The sequence below is a fragment of the Corvus brachyrhynchos genome, unplaced genomic scaffold (assembly GCF_000691975.1).
Source record: "Corvus brachyrhynchos isolate BGI_N302 unplaced genomic scaffold, ASM69197v1 scaffold302, whole genome shotgun sequence".
In the NCBI taxonomy this organism is placed as follows: Eukaryota; Metazoa; Chordata; class Aves; order Passeriformes; family Corvidae; genus Corvus; species Corvus brachyrhynchos.
This window is the reverse complement of record NW_008237244.1, coordinates 4,432,525-4,448,929: the sequence shown is the minus strand read 5'-3', so window position 1 is coordinate 4,448,929 and position 16,405 is coordinate 4,432,525. Positions and strand designations below refer to the sequence as shown.

At 41.7% G+C, this 16,405-nt stretch overlaps 1 long non-coding RNA gene across 1 annotated transcript in view; it reads left to right on the top strand.

Annotated features, from left to right (window-relative positions):
* The window catches only part of LOC108445690, a 54,284-nt gene that overhangs the window by 29,677 nt on the left and 8,202 nt on the right, over positions 1-16,405 (top strand). The window contains exon 3 of the long non-coding RNA XR_001860641.1: positions 15,674-15,756. This is a non-coding gene — a long non-coding RNA (uncharacterized LOC108445690). The remainder of the gene's footprint in view (positions 1-15,673; positions 15,757-16,405) is intronic.

Here is a 16,405-nt window from a genome sequence, read left to right as displayed (position 1 = left end):
TGGATTGTGCATCACATTTTGAATTGTGTAATTTCTATGCTGTATCTCTGGAACACGAATCTTACAGTAAACCAGGCGAAGTCTGTTCACAATGAGAATAACCATTGCAAACTGCTTCTGAATTACACTAGAAAAAGTATTGTGATAAGTATAACTCTGTTGAATTACAGCATATTATACAAAGAGTACTGTCAAAAAAAAGAGTTCAGTTTTCTGATATGTTTTAGAACTTCTAATCCATCCTGGTAGTCCAAGTTTAAATTTTCCATGTGAGCTTTTTCTTTCTTAAATCTTAGAAGGTGATGAGGTCCCATGCTTGTAGAGTATTTCAGACTTTCCATTTCTTTATTATGTGTGTATGATGTAAAGTGCTTTTATGTACAAAGTAAATAATGGCTTTTAGATATAAGCAGACAGATTTGTAAATTTAAATATTATTATATATTTATAACTGCAGCCAGATTATTTGATAATGCTCATGTCTGCCTACTCTCACAGAATGCGTGAATGTTTTCGTTTCATTTTATGATGCTATATTGCATGTATGTGTGTAAGCACTTGAAAATATTCTCACAGATGTAAAGGCATGATGAAGCCCATGTTCAGCCCTTAGGGTGGGTAATAGACCCTTGACTTGAACATACTCCTGGCAAAATTTATTGCTGATTAGGGGCAGAAATTAGTTTTTACACTAAACATGCTCAACATGTCAGGTAATGCATTTGGCCAAGGGTGCCTACAATCAAAGCCATCTGTCCTGGCAGCCAGGCACCAAGATGCTCAGCATGGTGCTTCAGAGATGCTGTGAGCTCCTGCAGCCTGGCAGAGGTCAGGCAGGTGCTGCAGGCAAGAACATGGGTGGGTAGAAGAAATGGTAGAAGTCACAGCACGCCCCATTCCCACCATCATTGGGTGCGCACTGCCTCTGGTAAGCACAGCACATGGGTTTCTCTCATCTCTCTGGTTCAGGTTTGGTCTGCAGAGGGGAAAAGGAGAGAGAGCTTCTGCCTCGTGTTTTTACCCTAACTGAAGCCAGAGAAAATACAAGATTTGGTCAGTTTTGGACACAGCCTCTGTCCCAGGCTGCCTGTTCTTGAAGCTTTGCTTACCCTAGGTTGAGACAATGGCACTCATCTTCTGAAAGCATGCACTTGTACATTCATGCACACACGCACACCACGGGTGCCCTTCTTGCAGCCAGGTTTTTCATTGCAGACACCTCAGTGAGATGAGGATGGGGCAGGAAGGGAGAGCAGGGCCATCACTTTAGTCAGCAGCCTCCAGGACAGAAACAGTAAATGCCCACTAAAGCAGATGAATACATCAGCAGGGTGCATGAGAAAATTATGGGGTTATTCAGGAAAAAAATGTGTTTCCCAGACTTGCCCAGGTTTTGCCCCAGCTTGTCAGTCACTGTGACCTTGGTATACTTATTTTGGTTTTGTTAACCATCATCCATTCTGACTGCTAGCAGCATGGCCAGTAAACAAGGGTCTGGTTTCCTTGCACACCCTTCCTGCAGCCTCAGCCCCATCCTGCTCGGCGTGGAGTGGGGTGACCAGCGAAGTGGGACTGCCATGGGTAGGGGATTAATGGTGTCTGAATGCACTCCAGCACTAAAAGCCACCTTGGTGGGACACGGAGGCTGTGCTGCACTGAGGGGCAGAGAGCACCTTTGGGAGATTTATTCCTCTATTTAGACCTTCATAATTTTTTTTCCTTACCTTTGCAGAAAAGGAATTCAATAAATCACCAAGAAATGCCTTATACGCTCACAAGGAAAAACCATTACCTGCACGTTTTCTGCATGCATACAGCATCATATCTACATTACAAATGTCACAAACATGTCTTAGAATCAGTCTGCTTCACTTTTTCCAGATGGCATAAAACCAGCTTTCTACAGCTGTTCCTTAAAACATATTTTTACTTAAGTAATGGTGTTTTGCTGAACAATGGTACTCATAAACAAGTAATAATGCTCAGACCCATTTTGCACTGTTTTAACTGACTCCCCAAGACACAGAGAAGTGCTGAATTTTGCTTACAGGCTCAGTTTTTTTCTTTTCTTCATGGTGTAATTGATGCACACAAAAATTATGTAGAACAGGTTGTCAGATGTGGCAGCATTTTTTTCCACCCTGAGAAAAGGCTTTGAATTTAATTTGGCTAAATGTTTAAATACGATAGCATTGAGCTGGAGAAACAGAATTTTGAACATCAAAGCATTTTATTTTTATAATTTCAAAACTTTATAAAATGCTCTTAAAAATAAGGTCTTTCAATACAGATTTTCCTGTATAATGCTTTACTTCTGGCAAATCAGAATTTTCTGGGAAAAAATACTGTCATTACATGTCTCAATTAACTCCATTTGATATGAGAAAGGTCATTTGAACCTCTTGAAAGTATTGTGTATGTCTTTGCAAAAATTCTGAGATTTAATCAGGGGATTTATGAGGATGCAAGTCAGATGCAAGTAAAGAGAATCATAGGCCTGCCTTTAGCAATTAGGGGATCTTTGTATTTTTGGAGGAAATAAGTCCTCAAATCTTTCACCACCATCTTCCATCCTTCCATCTTCCAGCTCCCTGAAATCATGACTATAGAAATCATTACTACATGAGTGTCAAGCTGATAAAACAATCCCTTGTGAAAAACAAGCAAAACAAATGTTTAATAAATTTCCTTCTGAGCCTGTCTTTTTGTACTGGGACAGATAACTTATTTTTTTCTTTTTTGTGCTCCATTTCCTTGTCTGTAAAATGGAGTATGTGATCCTGGTGCTTGAAGGAAACAGTTTAGTCTCTCCTATTGCAAGTTCAACTTTTCTTGCACAAAAAATGGGCCAGATGGTCAGTAAGTGCAACATGGAGCAGGTCAAACAACAAGGTTGGGTTTTGCATGGAAATACCAATTTTCTGAAATCCAGATTTCTGACTGGCTGCTCAAACTTTTTTGAACCAGAATGAAATTGCTGGTTAAAAGCAGCAAGATCAAGCATCCACCTGCTGTGGAGAATTTTATTACAGAGACAAACACACTGCAGAAAATTTGGAGGAAATTAAACTTTGTGCAGCATTTGCATCAAGTAAGGCACCTTTAGGAAGCCTCTTTCTCAGGAATCTTTGCTGAAAGGTAAATTTATTTTAAAAGATAACTCTACTTTGTTGTTGCAAGGCATAACCTCCTGTTAGAAACGACTAGAAGTGCTGTATATGCTCAGTCTGGCCTCAGTAATGGCTTGTGCCAAAGGAACATAAGCCAGTTGAACGTGGCTCAGAGATGGGGGTACAGAGATGTAGCATTGCCATGAAGAACGTGAAAGGCACATTTGGCACTAATTTACCCTGTTTTCAATCCCAAAACCCCAGCATTTGCCTTGACAATCCTACACTGCATGTTCACAGAGCACTACAGCTATCTGGAATATGTTAAGAAAACACAAGACATGTGTCTCATGCTGACTAATATTAAATTTACAATGTTTTGAAGGAAAAATCTGCAGGACACTGCGATTGCTTCCTCCCCTTTCTGACTTTGTTGGTCATCTGGGAAGTTGTCCCTGTGCTCTATTTTTCTGAGACCTGTTCACATCCTTCCGTAGCTGGATGGGAGATGTTGGAAGACAGCAGTACACCCAAGGAATGAGTTTTGGATCAGCCTGGAAAGGTAATGCTGAGGCATCCATGCTCCTGCTGCCTGTTTATGCAGCACTTCCTCCTCTCCAGGTTTCCCCTGCAACACCTATACTCACAGTCATTTTTGTAGACAGTGCAAAGTCTAATTTGGGGCTTTAATACAGCGTGGATCTACTCTATTCGCTACACTCTCAAGAGGATGCTCCAGGTTTTTACTGCAGCACTGTTCACAGCAGACACTCAGGCTTGACTTTCTGGAAAGAGTTCTCCAGTTTTTGACAGCTTCATCAAAAATACTGCCATGCTCCCAAGATTACTGACACTCTATTTTTGAAGTAATTAGCTCTTTGTTTACCTAAATCTAGGTCAAGTGAGGTCTCATTTGGATGTTTTCAAGACACTCATCTGAAAAGATACTAACAAATTGCATTGCTGAAGTTGAATTTTCTTACTTGGTTTGCAATCTATCAGAGACTGCAAAGCACAGATTTCCTTCACTCCAGAGAATGTCATAACAAGTTACCAGGTCTTTTTATTAGCACATGAGAACTTCCAAGTCATTAAAAAACATTACTGTTTGTGTGGCATGATTAGTTTCTGGAGGAGTAATGGAGATTTTGCTAAGGCTAAGTGGCTGCTGAGGATCCAGACAGTGGATGATCCAACAGCAAGTTGTGAAAGGGAATCCTGTATCCTGAGCACGTGTTCGAATATTGGTGCATGCTTTGGTTACACCAAAGGTCTCTTGGTCCTCTTTTGTTGGTTATTAGAAGTTCTAGAATGCTTTTCCCCTGTCCTATATCTGCATTACACACACAAACTTGCAGTATGGCACAGCAGAGGTAATCCAGGTGCCTAACAGGTGGGAAAAGTATCAGTGACATTAATGGCAGAATTATACTAATGCAGATTTTTAGATACTTAAAAAATTCACTTCTACAATTTTGTTGGGTGCAATTCTGACCTTAAGGTAAGGCCTCAAGACCAGACAGAACTTATGTGATCAGGTAAATGCAGAAGACATAGGATACTTGTTTTTCAGCCAACAATCAGGTTTGCTCATGCACTGCTGCATTTGCAGCCCCAAGCAATTCCCATTAGCTTTAGCAAAGCTAAATGGTTGAGTGCCACAGAGTTAGGCCACATTAATCTCACCTTTTCCCATGTGGGCTTTAAAAAATGGAAATGAAAACAGTTGAGAGAAAATACTGGTCTTCTGGGAGAAGAACAGGTTCTGCCTGCTGGCCCCAGAGGGAATATATAACACCAGGATTAGAGTTACTAAGGAGTGGCTTAATGGAGCTGGCTGGCTTAAAGCTTGTCGTGGTTGTACTCATGGGAATAGCATCTGCATACCAATAGAGCAAGGCAGTCCATGGTCTTTAACTAAGAACCAATCAAATAAAATCAAAGCAGTGTCTTCATACATAAAAAATTTACCATTTTTAAAATTTGGACTTAAGCACAGATTTATTGATCTTTTATATAGATGTAGGGAATAAAGCATGATAGTTTAAGTCCATTAGAAGGGGAATCAGATTGATGTTGTTTGCTGATCTCCTGAGCCAGCAGAAACTGGCCTGTAAGAAAAGGATGTCTCTGCAAAGCAGTTGGCTGTCAGCTTATTTGGCAAAGGTGCTTCAGGTGGTCTTGCTCAGGTACACCACTGCACATATCCTTGCATTTAGATGGGGCCATTCCTGGACCTGCAGGCCCAGGTAATGCAGCAGCTCTTCCATTCTCAGTCACATTAGAAAATCACCTTCTCAAACTGAATCAGCTTCATTTTAAAGCAGTTTGCACTCTCTAGAAGTGCATGCCAGAGCCTCACTACCATCTGACAGCTAAAGCCATTTAATTGCCCTCATCCATGTATTTGAGGCTAATTTTCAATAAATTAATTATTTTATTAGTTTTATCTTTTCATCATCTTATGTACCCCACAGCATTTACTATCTCTAAAGATAAAGTAATACTGACATCTCTTTTATCTGCCTTCATCCCCCATTTTTCTGCATATCAGTCCCTTGCACCCATGCCTTGCTTGGGTGCGCAGTGCCCTTTTCTGTGCCTGGTGGCTCCCTGTACCCAAGGAAATGGCACTGCCCTGCAAAAGTGCTCAGTGCTTACCTATGCTGTTACCTGCTTTCATGGACACTTTTGACCATTATCCCAGACAGATCCTGGACTTGGTCAGAAGGTGTCATGAGCCAGGGAGTGCTATTCCAGTCGGTACCAACAGTGTAGGTATCTAAGCCTAGGTGTGCTTAAGTTGCTGGTATAGCTATATTCTCACAGTGACCTCCTGCACTCCTCACACCAGTATTTCTCAGGTCTGCATTACTGCCGTCGATAGAGGTGAGGTCTGCACCTCTGTGGTGGGAGTTACTGCTGTAATGCTGGAAATTTTGTGGATAGCATCATTTGCTGGATAGAAAGGGAGTGAGACGGAGGGAAATAGGAAATCTGAAAGAGGAATAAATTAGTGAAGGTTGGTATAAATTATCAGCTGTCAAGAGGCAAAAAAAAAAAAAAAGGGTTGTAGCACCTCCATGTATTTACATTCAGTTTTTTTCCTGCCCTAATCCTGAAGTTTGCTGTTACTTAGGCTGGCATATGTGCTGATACCCTCAGGCAAAAGTACAGTCTGCAGTTTATCTACCTGGCAAATCCTTCAAGTGCCTATTGACAGAAGAAAGTTTGGTTCTGAGCTACAGTGAATCGTTCTGCTCTCTCAATAAGCCAAGTGGTGCAGTGAGGAAATACCACAACACAGAAAAATGCTGTTTACATGGAAAGGAGAACACATTGGACCTGCTGTATCTGTTCTGGTAACACAATATCAGTTAAGATTTATTATAGGAGATGCCTATCCTTTTTCTGAGACAAAATCAGAGTGGTTATTCCTGAAATGACCATTTCTTTTTCTTGTATAGTTGAAAACAAACAAACAAACAAACAAACAAAAGATTTTATGATTCATGAAAAGTACCAGATTGATAGGGATGGAGACAGAAATCTGCTGTTCAAAGGACAGATGAAAAATTATTTCACTGGCAGTATGTCTAAGATTTACTACAGAAAGGTCACCTACAGAAGTAAAATGACAGTTGAATTCCTCAGTTTCACTGATCTAATTTTTTTCTAATGTCTTTCTCTCCACCCACACATGTTAACTTGGAAAACAATGTCATTAGCATTTCTTAACTGTCTCATTAATATTGTACTCAGATATGTACATTTTGGAAAACAACCAAGCAATCCCACTTTGTCTAGCTAGAAAATTACAGCATACTGCCTTCTCACCTGTGGCCAAAGGATGCTTAGTTTTAATTCCTCAAAAGCTTCCCAAGCCCCCTAAGGCAGCATCAGTTCCTACATGCCAACACTGGAGTATATTGAAAAAAATATAGCAGTACCCATGACCAGAGGCTCCTGCTGGCAGAAGCCAGAGCAGTAGGTGGAAGTCCCTGGATCTCCACAAAAAACACCTTCAAGTGTGGGTGAATTCCCACATAATAAGATAAGGAGAGGATGGTTTGGAGAAGATGTGCCTGGTTTTGGAGACTGTAAATACAACAATATTTCAAATTCTAAGGCCATTTGTTAATTTTGGGAAGGCCCAAATTGAAAAAGGAAAAAAAAAGTACACAACTACTAGAATCGATTTCTTCTCATCCAAACAGTGGCAAATTTATCCTTTAAAGAATCAAATCACAGTTTGACATGATCTCAAATGCCTGTTATTTCAACATACAGGTTGCTTGCTCGTCAAAAGCCAACAAAGCTTAGTTTTCTCCAAAATTATGTCTTTCACAGAATCACAGAATTTTTAGGGTTGGAAGGGAGCTCTGGAGATCATCCAGTCCAAGTCTCCCACCCAGGCAGGGTCACTTAGATCAGATTACAGAGGAACATGTTCATGTGGGTTTTGAATGTCTCCCAGGAGGGAGACTCCACAACCTCCCTGGGCAGCCTGTGCCAGTGCTCTGCCACTCTCCGCGTAAAGAAGTTATTCCTCATGTTGAGGTTGAACTTCTTGTATTTTAGTTTATGGTCATTGCCCCTTGTCCTGTCACTGGGCACCACTGAAAAGAGCTGGTGAAAAGGCACCATCTTCTCGGCACCTGCCTTTGAGGTATTTATAGGTGTTGATGAGATCCCCTCTCAGTCTTCTCCTCTCAGGCCCAGCTCCCCCAGTCTCTTTTTGTAACAGATGCTACAGACCCCTCATCATTTTTGTGCCCCTCTGCTGCCCCTCTCCAGTAGCTCCTTGTTTTTCTTGTATTGAGGAGCCCAGAACTGGACACAGCTCTCCAGATGGTGCTTCACTAGGGCTGAATAGAGGGGCAGGATCTCCTCCCTCAATCTGCTGGTCATGCTCTTCCCAATGCACCCCAGGACACCATTGGCCCTCCTGGCTGCAAGGACACTGCTGGCTCATGGTCAGCTTGTCATCCACCAAAACTCCCAGATCTTTCTCTGCAGAGCTGCTCTCTTGTGGGTCAGCCCCCAGCCTGTACTGGTACTTCTCTCTCTGTTCATGTGTCCACATAGCCCAGTACACCTGAATAAAGAAGACTTAAAATTCTGGACAATCCCTCCACCCAGAGTTACTGAGTAGCAGCTCAGTAGTCTATGTTCTACATAGTATTGACAGATTATAGTCAGTCAATGTGCTTGCAGCATTTGTGTGCTTGGAAATACTCCTCAACTCCCTTCTTCAGTCCTTTATCCAACTCCTCCCCCTAACCTACGTCTCTTCCCTAATGTGGAGGGAAGTATTATGGAAGATCTAAAGGACTTTTATTCACCGCCCCAAAACATCATCATTGTCTGACAATCCCCCACTCATCTCATCTCAGCCTGTTTGAGCCTGTCTTGGTTCAGAGAAGCCATCCCTACAAACCAGGGATCCTAGCTTCTGCTCCAGCCATCCCACTCTATACTCAGTGAAAGCTAACTGAAGTTAAGCAGAGTGGGCATGTTTATATATCTTTAATAAATTTAAGTCAAGACCATTTACATGAATAAAAGTAAGTCCCTTGAGGTTTTTAAACCCTCCAAAAATAGCCCTCAAAATTCAGCCAAAATTAATGCAGCCACAATTTCCATGGAAAGCACCATCAGATGGAGGAGGCTATGCCAGCCAGCATGCATACAGTGGCTGTTCAGTCCCCTCCACTCTTCTCACCTTGACAGATTTCGTAGGGAGACAGGGAAAAGGTAATAGTTGAACTCTAACATGATGTCACACCCTCCACTCAGGAGAAGATCACCAAAGCTTTCAAAAAGTCTCTTAACAAAATCCCTCAAAAGAGGCTGTTGAAGAAACTATGCAATCACAGAACAAGAAGAAAGTGTTGTCAATGATTAGAAACAGACCAAGACAAAACATAAGAGAAAGGAAGAATGACTAGGTTTAGAAAGAAAACAGGTTGAATGACAGGCTGAAAGAAAAACAGGTGCAATCCATGCTGTAGAATATGATCACTGGGGATCCTGCAGAAAGAGGTGAACAGTGAGGGGAGTTCTTGGATGTGAGCAGGGTTACACTGCTCACTGGGTGGCATGCATGGCAACTCTTGGGAAGGGTACATGAACCACTTACAGGAATTATGGTGCATTTAAAATGAACTTTAATAATTAATAAATGAGCCCAGCAGAAAGATCTGTAAAGTCCTTTGGTAAACTAGCAGTGTCCAAACCCAACCAACCTAAAAATCCTCCAGTTTCAAGAGCAAATGCTTTGATACCACAGGAATGATGGGCACAATAAGGAGAGGAAAACATCTTCATTTGAAATTATGCATCTCATGTGAAATCAGTGAGCAATGCTCTCTTAGATAATGAGTGAGGAGCTGACCTTGATTATTGACATAAATACTGAAAGTGGAAAGCAGGAATAATAAGGACATAAGCCAACAGCTAAAAAGGTGGCATCTTAGAAACAGATCATTCCATAATTTGATTACCACTGGGATTTTCATGAATTTCCTTTGAAACATCTTGGCAAGTCTTAAAAGCAAGATATTAGACTAAGCAGGTTGTGACTTGATGGAGTATAGCAATTCTTAACATAAGTGGGAGGTCTTCAATAAAGTCTGACGTGATACAGGCTATTGCTAAAACTAGAACATACAGTATGAATAAATAAAAAATATGTCCATTGTTTTTAAAAAGAAAATAAATCCCCCCACTCCAAGCTGTAGGGTATCCACTCCTCTCCACTTGGTAAGGTATAGCTGAAAGATCAGGTTAATGGAAAGATCTACCATTTTTCCTGATATTTTTCCGTTTGTGCATGTTTCTGTATGACCACGCGCACATGTGAGCATACTCAGTACTCTTTGCAAAGATGAATGGATCTAGTGGCACATATTCAGCATCTACGCATTTCCCAAATCACCACATCTGCAGGAAAAAAAGCGTTGAGTCCCTCTATCCGTCACCGGTGTCAGGCTTGTACAAAGCTGTGTTTTACACAGCTCAGATCGTTCAGATACATCACTTAAGCCAGTCATGAGTAGGATGAAGTGTGGGGGACACTGAGAGGGAATGTTTTACAGAATGAAGGGCTTCAGGGAAAGGATTGGAAATGGAAAAACATCCATGATGGACTGTGCTTCTCTAGCTGTCAGATGCAGCTTGGAAGTCAACCAGGATGTCTAGAAAAAGCAGTTTTTTCATATCCTGATGACTAAGTTCTTCTTTCATTTTTTTCCCCCTCCAATGTTTTTTAAAGTCTTTTACATTTCACTTATACAAAAATGGAGTGTTATGGGGAAACCCCCTTTTTTTATATACAAGGTTTTGTCCTCTACCAACCAGGGCAAATTTAGAATTGGTGCTGACACTGAGGGAGCTGCACACACAGAGAAAGTAAAAAACTGACCAAAGCATCTCTGGAAATCCATTTGTGTTTAAAATTCTGGTTTCTAAGATTATGATGATTATTTTCTGTTATTACAGGCCCTAGGCAACAGTGAAATAGTTCTGGGCATGGGACTCCAAATGGCAATTCCATGCATAGACTAAATAGGCGAGGCGGCTGAATAGGAAAAAGATTGCAACACGCAAGGAAGAGAGGGGCGATGCTGAGAGCTGAACACATCTCCTGGATCCCACAGCATTAACCACAACCTCAGTTTCTCTCACCTACATCTTGCACACCTAAAAGTATCACCAGTCCCATCACTGCAGGTTGCAGCCACCCACGGGTCCAAGGCACCTGCTGTTTCCTGCTGCCAGGAATGTGATTCCTGGCACATTGCCCCACTGAACACCAGGCCCGTGTCTAGATGACAGCACTGATGGTGAATGTGTCTGTCTGGTCTCCTGGCTTGAAAAATTTCTGTTGTTAAAAGAAAATAAACTTGGTTTAGTTGCCTTTTTTTTTTTTTTTTTAAATTTCTTCTGTCTGGAACTTGATTTTCACTTGATTAGTGACAAAGACATACATGGTTCCCCCTGCTCTAGCAACTCCTGGATTGCTGTACCTGTTGTGGCACATTCTCAGGAAGTCCCTGCTCTTGTAGGCACAGATATAAAGATTGGAGCCATCTCAACATCTTTCTGGCTTCTTCGCACCAGCACTGAGAGTTCAGGTCTTCAGAGACCTCTTGCAGTTCACTGTATATTGCCTTTCTTATCAAGCTGTTACATAAACACTCAGTACTGTGTGTAAGATATGGTATCTTGATAGCTTTATCTCTCCCATTGTTTCTGACCTGGCTGGGGTTTGCCACCGAGGATGTTTATTTGCCACTGGACATAAAAGCATCAAAGAGAGAATAACACCTTTGTTATGTTTCAGATCACTGGAAAAAGGTGTAGTGCAGGATCACTTAAATGAGCTACCTAAGACCAAAACAAATCTGTTATATGCAAACTTGGTTCTACAGGCAGTTTAGGAATTTGGTTCTTCAGATGGCTCTAGACATTGCAGATAAAGTGATTGGGATGGTTTAGACACTGTAGATAATGGTCCAACTTCTTTTCTGTAGCCTGTGACTGCCCTCCTGATACAAGAGAAGCATCCACAATGCTGTGTACCACACCACATCATGTGTTTCCTGCTGCATCTATGCTTATTCAAAACACTTCCCTTGCATCAGTAAGTTTTGATACCTGCTGTGGAGGCAGAGGCTTCTGCTGAAATTTAGTCATGTGCCCCTTTCTTCTGTAGTGGTTCACACTGAGCTTTCTTCATTGGAGCAGCCAATTTGCAGTGTGCCATGTGGATTTATGAGGGCTACATCTTTTCCTCTGCTAGTTAGTAATTCACAGAGCTTATGGATGTGTGCTAGTGTTAGTGTAAGTACCCATTAATCATTATTACACACAAAGCTGTTGCTGACTTATTGTACTCCGGGTTATCATTTGCATGCTTATTATGTCCAACTAAGTCTCATCAGTGATGGTTAAAACTTCTGCCAGGTCTGGATCAGGTGAGAATGCACTCAAATCCTTTCCATTTGCCATGCTCTGAGTGACATGTAATGATCTGTTATTTTAAACAAGTAGCACAGTTTTTGCTGACTCACCTGGCTACTTTCCGTGCTGCTGAAATTTATACTGTTCATCTACCACATCTATTTTTTGTCCAAAAAAAGTCTTTAAAACTAAGAATGTGCTATTGTGTTTGTCTCTGGTGAGGGGGAATGCCTTAGGATGCAGATGTACCTGGAAATCCAGTGTGGTGTTTACACATGTGCTCTCCTGTCACTCATCCCTCCCACACCACTCCCTCTTCAGCCACTCCCACAGATTTACTGGCTGATTTCATTTTGTATTCTTTTGTCTTTCCAGTATATAACTTACTGCACAGTATCTTACTGCCCGCCTCAGTTCTGTTGCTCAGTACAGCTGCAGCAGTTTTTCTACACTGACCGACGTGTTTTCCTGTGCTGTACCTGTGCGGATGTAACCACGCTGGACAGCAGCCATGTGAGACTCCTTGGGAGCAGAAAGTCCAGCAGTGCAAGCTCTGGCTTGCTGGTCCCTGTGCCAGCAAATATATATATTTTAAGAGAAACACAAACAGAGCTTGTCCTGGTTATAGGGCAGCCAGGGAGATGCAGCTGAACTTGTAAGACAGTCGGCCTTCTTGGTAGATGCCTGGGTAGCAGTCAGGCAACTCAGGTTTAATTTACAGTTAAGCCATCTAAGTTTATTTCTCAGAAAATAAGTATTTTAAAAATTCTGAAATTAAAACATGGTTAAAACTCTCTACAATAAACAGAAGTCTTCAGAGGAAAGAATGGCTGCCGGCTTTGCTTTTTGTTCAAGCTGTAACAGATTTGAAGTTTATTTTATAGTCAAGGCTTAAAAAGATGCTTGAGACAGTTCTTCAAAAGGAGCTGCACATCTGTGAAAGCCCTTGCTGAATACTTCAGATAATGCTCAATCTGGGTTGGATGCCCCAGAGATCAAGTCAAAGAGAGAAGTGATTGTTTTGCTTGTGATATCTACACCCAACCCCCTTAAAATGGGTGACATTTCAGCTGCAGGCACATTATCAGTAGCCTGAGATCAGAATAGCTGTCAAGTACTTTCAACTTGGAATAAGAATCAAACAAGCAAGAGAGGTCATGAGTTAAAGATTTAGGACATGCTGTTAAACTTCTCAAACCTTGTTCTCCCACAGAAAGGAAGCTGTAATAGTTCTCCATATAACTTATATGGTGAAGGGAGGTGGTGAAGGAAGCCCTAACAGACCAACCAGTATTCCTGAGAATGCTTCTGCTGTGTAATTATTTGAAAAATGAAACTCTGTAGGATTGGGAGATTAACAGGACAGATTGACTTTTGTCAGGGTTCTCATATCTATGTCTTCAGCAGAGGCTGTGTGAAACTGGTCTGTCCCCAGCCTCACAAAAAGGGAACAAAATCACTTCATGCCAACTCTGTTGAGTCTCCTGCGTCATGCAGTCTGGCACATACTGATGCAGAGGGGCAAACTGCATTTTGCAGTTCAGGGGTTTAGTTTTTCTTTCCAAAACTCCAGAATTCTTACATGACAAGGTGAGACAAATCTACTGAATTTTGTCTTAATGATAATTTCCTCTCAAAGACATTTTTGTTATGAATGACAGATGATTTTGTTGGTGTTTAAAGGAGAGGAAGCCCCTCCACCACACTTTGGCTGAATGAAGAGTCCATGACATCTGCTTGTCTTAATTACCCTGTATTGCTCTGTAGATGAGTGCTGAGGATTTATGTCTTCCAAAGCATGCCTGGTATCTCCAACACTACCTTCTGACCTAACAAATATCAGTCCCCCACTGTAAGCTCCTTTCTTTTGAAGGCCCTGGAAGACCCCAGGTGTTCATATCCCATCCTGCTGCCTTCTAAGGACTCAGAATAATTTATTCTTGTAGGGGTTTTTTTGGTTGGTTGGTTTTTTGTTGTTTGGTTGGGTTTTTTTTCCCTTGGTTGTTTGCTTTTATGTTGGGTTTTTTGTTTTTGTTTTTGTTTTGTGTTTTGGTGTTTTTAGTTGGTTGGTTTATTTTTGTTTGTTTGTTTTGCTTTGTAACTACCAGTTAGGAACTCACTGTTAGAATCAAGGGAAGTAGTAACCTATTCCAAGCAGCCCTTGCTTGTGCTATCTTCCGTGTGGGAAATCCCTTCCCTGTCTTTCAGTGAACAAACTTCACCCTGTCAAGAAGGATTTCAGGTCTATCTTTTGTGTAATTCCCTGTTCTGGCAGCCAGGCAACCTTAGCAGATCTTCATGAAAATCACTTCTTTCTGTTCACAGGCTATCAGTGAAGATACTTCTCAAGCCCTCTGTCGATTTTCACAAGCTTTGCATGTTTCTATCACAGTGTTTGAAGGTGTATCAGACAAGTGACACCAGGTACCACTAGCAGTGTGATGGCTTCCGATAGCCTGCCAAAAGTGCGCCCATTGTCCAAATGTTCCAAACACATATACCACAATGCAGGTAGACTCCAGTGAGTTTCCTGATGCTTCGAGGTCCTGAAGGGAGCTGAAGTCTAGTCAGCACGCTCTACCCTGCTGCAGAGCCTAGAAGAGCTTTGGTGATCTGAAGTGCTGTTACTGAGGTCAGTGAGCTCAGTTTCCAGAGTTCACTGCATATTCTTTCCATATTCTTCCTCTGGCTTGCAGGAAAAGTGGAGGGATAGTTTGTTTTCTCTTAAAGCCCTTTATTCCACCAGTCCTCTATGCATATGCAATAACTTATAGAAGCTGGTCTGAGGAGACCTGGCAGCCAAGGGTAGGTAAACAGTAGCAGTCTCCTGTCTGGGACGGAGAGTGTGTAGGGAGCTCCCTCTATTGATCTTCCAGGTCTTAGGAGAAGGGTTGGGTTCTCCATGTCCTTCACTGGGGAGAATAAAAAAGCTTTCTGTGAAATCCCTCATAGAAATATTCTCTCAGTGTAATGGCTTCTTAGGCTCCAGAATGCACTCTTACCACCTATTGATTGACATCTTGAAGTCAGGTGTTGAATCTAGTTGCTTGGCCTCAGTGAAGAGAAATGGCTGTTCCCAGGTTGATTCATTCAAGATATCATGGGCATTTGTTTTAGGACAAGTTGTCCTTAGAGGGTGACCATCACTGTGTTGGTTGTAGGGTTGGATGTTGAGTTTTTAGACACACAGAGAAGTTGGAACCCAGAGCATATAATTTTTTCTAACCTCTTAGGAAAAAATATTTCTTCATATTTTGTTCTCTTTCTCTGTCATGAAAGGAAATCTGCTTGCAGTAACACACTGTGATACTTTAAGGACTGTGCAGCCAAGCTGTTTAAAGCTTTATTTAGAAACTGTGGCCTGAAAACTATAAACTGAGCAGCACTTTAGGTACTGGCATTGCTCTTTAAACCCCATATATTTAATTTCTCTTAAATTTCCTGTATTTTTGCTAGAAACTATTTAGGAGGTTTAGAATTTTGCTTATCACCTGTGTTTGCAGGGTCTGTCATTCATCTGGAAATGTAAAATCTGTACTGTTGGCCCACAACTTCAGGTATCATCTCTGAGTCATATGCTTTTCTTCTGGATACAGGAAGAAAGAGATTCATTGCATTGCAAGATTGAAAAAAGAGAAGGTGAAAAGAGTGCTCAGAAACTATGGGAATTGGGAACCAGGTAAGGGTTTGCAGGGATGAAGAAATAAAAGAACTTTTGCTATGACAAGAGAGCAACTGGTGCTGTACTGTAATAACAAAACAAGTAATTAATATTGTATTAAAAGATGAACTGTTATTGCTGAAGGACATACCATAAAAAAAAAAAAAAAGCAGCCTTGCTGCAGAAAATTAAGTTGTGCTTGATACTGTGATGAATAACATCTCATAGGCAACAGGAAATGCACCCCATAGTAGGAAATACTAGGAATTAGAGAGAAAGCACCACCTTGCATGGAGTTGGAGGCCACATCTCAGTGGGGACAAGTGGGAAGAGATGGAAGATTCCTTGATTTTGAAGTCTGCTTTCCTCTCCTGCACACCACAGTGCTGGTAAAGGATGCCATCCTGCTTTCCTGGCAGGTGCTGTCCAAAGCCTTCCCTGCTTGTCAGGGATGTTGAGGACACAGGCTTTGTCTGATTTCCCAGTGGGCAGCCCTGTATTTAAGGTGGGAATCTTGGCTCATAGGGAATGCAGGCAGCCACCTGTGGAAGTCACTGCGGTTTTCAGCGGCATTCTTCCACATTAACTAATCACGGCTTTAAAACAGCAGCAGCTGCTCCGAGGATGCATAGGCAGGTTCCAGCGGGGCTCTCGTGCTCTGCGGGCT